The following is a 4359-nucleotide window of genomic DNA, read 5'->3' as shown; positions in this document are numbered from 1 at the left end:
GTAGAGGTATATGTGCGTTCTTGAGCGTGTATACGCGTGCGTGTGTGTGTATGTATGCGTGTGTGCGTGTGTGTATGTGCGGGTAGTTGTATGTACGTGCGTGCGTGTATGTGTGTGTGATTGTGTGCATGTATGTGCCTGTTGTTTGTGTGTGTGGCGTGTGTGAGAGGTATATGTGACGTATATGTGTATTCATGTTTGCGCGTGCGTTTATGTGTGCTCGTGTGTATGCATGTGTGTGCTTGTATGTGTCCATGTGTGTGCGTATGTGTGCGTTGGGTTGTGTGTAGAGGTATATGTGCGTTCCTATGTGCGTGCGTGTGTGTGTGCACGTGTATGCGCATGTGTGTGTGTGCGTATGTACGTGTGTGTATGTATGTGTGAGTGTATACAGAAATAAATTAAAATATAAAATAAGATCGATAAAAAAATGGGAAAAGAAGGGGAAAAGGGTACAAGAGGTAAAAACAAAAAGTGAATAAAAATACAAAAAATAACATATATGAAATGAAAAAATAATGAAATAAAAAAAGTAAAAAAATTAAAAAAAAACAAATAAGATAAATAAAAAAACAAATAAGATAAATGAAAAAATTAAGGGATGAAACAGAAATTAATACTATTATAAAAAAATTAATACAATTGAAAAGTTAAAAAATTCGACGGAAAAAAAAAGATAAAAAATCGAAAAAAGGTATCTGTAAAAATGTAAGTGGGTATAAGAAAGGATAATACACACACACACACACACACACACACACACACACTCTCTCTCTCTCTCTCTCTCTCTCTCGTTTATTAAAACTGTTAAACCATCACCAAAACTACTACTCAGATTTTCATGTTCCCGTTCGTCGAGGAGTTATAATCGAAAAGGTAATAAAACTGGACGCCATGGACCTGACTCGGTGCCGCGCTGATATATATATATAGACTGACCATGGGATTGCATCTAGAAGGTTACCCTCCCAGTCACAAGTCCGGGCAAGGTTGTTTATGGAAGACCAGCAGTCGTCCATGCATACCAGCCTCCCCTCTCCACGCACCTGTGCCGTTGTAACTTATTTCTACAGCTGAGTGAACTGGAGCAACGTGAAATAAAGTGTCTTGCTCAAGAACACAACTCGCAGCCCGGTTCGGTATTCGAACTTACAACCTCACGATCGTAAGCTCGACGCTCTTAACCACTGAGCCATGCGCCTTCACACACACGCGCACACACACACACACACACACATGCAAACACACACACGCGCACATACACACACACACACACATGCAAACACACACGCATGTACACGCACGCACGTACATGCACACACACACACACGCACACACGTACACACACACACACACACACACACACACACGCACACGCATAAGATAGTGGTACAACAATGCACCAATATTTACTGGAAATAGTAGTTGATAATATACCACGCTTCACTGTATAAATATACTGGCAAAGATGTTTGCAGGTGGCGAACATGAAAAATTTTCTCTTACCTGTAGGAAGAACATTAAATAAATGGACAACCCAGATGTGGATAATCTAGGACCTAGATTTCGAACTTTCCAAATTACATTTGTTAACGTAAATTTGATTAGGTTTTTTCGGCTAGATTCACCTAGACAAAATTTCACATGTCGTTATATTATATATATATCAATTTAAAAACACAACCGAAGAGCTGCCAATAGTATCATGCTACTATGGTACTAGAACAGGCATATTTATAAAATATGCCATGTATTTTAAAGCAATTTTTCAGGCTCTGTTTATGCGTTATATATAATTTTTAAAAATCAGGGACTCTGGTCAGTATGAAGATAACAAAAAAATATAAATGTACATATATATGTCTGTATGTATTTGATGTTTATATGCGTGCGTGTTTGTGTGTGTGTATCTATGTATGTAACAATGTTTTTATCACACTAGAGCATTACAAATGAAAATTTTAGAATCTCACCCAGCTGTAGACTCATTAATCCTGTCGCAAGCGATTTTAATACCGTTTACATAACGATCTCAAAAAAAAAAAAAAATGTCAACGCTAACAAAGCAGTTGACGAATTTGAATCTGTAGAACAAACATCGCAATAGTCAAGACGTGATGCAAACGATTAGAACACAAAACACAAATTGAAATCTATCCGATTTGATGTTGATATTATTATTTTCATAATTTCTTATTATTTAACATAGACTTGCTCAGAACAGGCAGTGTAAATGCACGTGACCTAGGGTCGTCTTGCAACAACGCCATCTGCTCAATGACCTCAAATCAACGAGCTTTCATGCCCATTTCCAGTGTACGCAAGGTTTACTTATTTCTCGGGGAGTGGGTATGGGGATGGAACTGCAGTGTTGTTCTGGAGAGGGCTGGTTCTCATGATAAGGGCCATCTTCCTGAACCCAATAGATAAATTGGTGGTCCTAGATGTGAACTGTAGCGACGAGGGTGCCTTCGGACGTCTGGAGGTTTTTCTAGGAACGCCTCGACTTTGTGTGCTAATATGTGATTGAGACAAGATCTTGGAAGCATGTTTAAATTGCTGTTAGAAGAGTGAGGTGAAAAATCCTCTAAATCTACTCAAACGTTTCCGCTGATAGGTGCCGACTGGACTTTCCGAATGTGCAGGAGTGGACATGAACGGACTGCATCGGAACTTTTAGGTCGTATCGATGATGATCGGGTCAACTACCAATATTTGGCGGCCGTTATCACAGCGTCTAGTTTTGGATCCCTTTTTCGTGGCAGTATCGACGCAATGTACAGCGACATCTGTTCGGTAGTTCGGGTGAATGGTTTTATATTGGTGCCATTCAGCATCACGCACTCAGTCCGCCAAGGGTGTCCCCCAACACGTCATTACTTCTGTATATACTGGTTCTAAAGCCCTTAGAAACTAGACGCGTTGGGGGACATTCCACGCGAACTGGTGTGGGAAAATCGTATCGGCATTTGTAGACGAGGTCACCGTAGACGAGGTCACAGTGTCGAACAAGACACAATCAGCACCGATCTAAAAGAATACGAGGTAGTGACAGGAGCAAAAATTAGAAGTTACTGGGCATACAGTTCGGCACTTGGAGAGGCAGGTCCATACCGTTCAATAACGTCATGGGACGCTGGAAGGAGGGACCGGTTAAATTTCTCGGAGTCTGGTTTGGTCTGGGTCTCCAGACGGAAAACTGGGAAGAGATAACGATCAGGGTGGCAAATGTCGGCCAGAAATTGAGCCGAAAGAGAGCTATCTCTGAAAATTCGGGCAGAGGTGACAAATCCTTACATTACATCCGTCATATATTGCTGTCTGCCCATTGTGCCTCGGTTCATGTTTGACCAAACTGGAGTGCATACTCTTCCGCTTTCTGTGAGCTGAACGCGTTCCGCTGGTCATGCGCTCCATTCGCTGTCAACACCTGCTGAATAGCGGTTTGGGAATGCGTAGATACTATACATAGACATGCGCTGAGGCTACGATGTCTCCAGCTCTTCCGTGTCGGTGAGTGGGTGTAGTCGCTTTTTCCAGACTCACTCATCCACAGGTTGTCTATTTGAATGAACTGCAGCTTTTGATCAACAGTGTCCTGACACCTAGAGTGTCATCAGATACTCACATTACTCTGTCCGTCGGACGATGCAATCGGTGAAAGTTCCCCTCGGGATTAGCGACGACGTTCCCGGGGTCGACGAGAATCAACTGTTCTGGAACACTTTCGGGCTGGAGCCTATGAATATGTTCCATAAATCCTTGGCCTAACAGTGATACCGAGGGACATTACCATTTCAGGATACATTCTACAGGCATGGAAGTGCTATCAGTCGGGCTTGCCCGAGATGCGCGCAAGGCGACGAAACTGTTCTGCACGCTCTCGTCCAGCACCCGAGCATTCTCACTCGTGGGTTGATGTCGAACACGTGCTGTCGCGTGAAGGACGGATCCGGTTGTCGGCTGAGTCCATAGTGAATATCATCCCACTACCTTCCTTTGGCAGAGAGAGAGGCAGGCAACATTTTCTTGTCTGGCATCCCGAAAGAGGTTGCGGACCAGACAGAAAGGGCTGAAGACAGACCTTTCTTCTTTGGTCAAGCCTTCATCAACTGTTTAAACTTTCACTTGTAAACGGAAATGAGGGTAGGGTGGGAAGTGATGCCTCCCATCAATTGTTTTGAATTGTGGGTGAATGTGGTAAGAATATTGATGTTAAATTTAAGATCTTTCAAGATTTTACTTTTTACACGCCTTTTATGTAACTCCACATTGCATTGTCTTGTACCGTCTCCAATCTCTCTCTCTCTCTCTCTCTCTCTCTCTCTCTCTCTCTCTCTCTCTCTCTCTCTCTCTCCA

At 42.6% G+C, this 4359-nt stretch overlaps 1 long non-coding RNA gene across 1 annotated transcript in view; it reads right to left on the bottom strand.

Moving 5' to 3' along the window:
• LOC106884219 (uncharacterized) overlaps window positions 1-2061 on the bottom strand; it is a 28979-nt gene extending 26918 nt beyond the window's left edge. The window contains exon 1 of the long non-coding RNA XR_001411219.3: window positions 1974-2061. This is a non-coding gene — a long non-coding RNA (uncharacterized LOC106884219). The remainder of the gene's footprint in view (window positions 1-1973) is intronic.
• Window positions 2062-4359: the final 2298 nt, after the last annotated feature.

Source organism: Octopus bimaculoides, chromosome 19 (genome assembly GCF_046866305.1).
Source record: "Octopus bimaculoides isolate indiv1 chromosome 19, ASM4686630v1, whole genome shotgun sequence".
In the NCBI taxonomy this organism is placed as follows: domain Eukaryota; kingdom Metazoa; phylum Mollusca; class Cephalopoda; order Octopoda; family Octopodidae; genus Octopus; species Octopus bimaculoides.
This window is presented reverse-complemented; position numbering and strand designations above follow the sequence as displayed.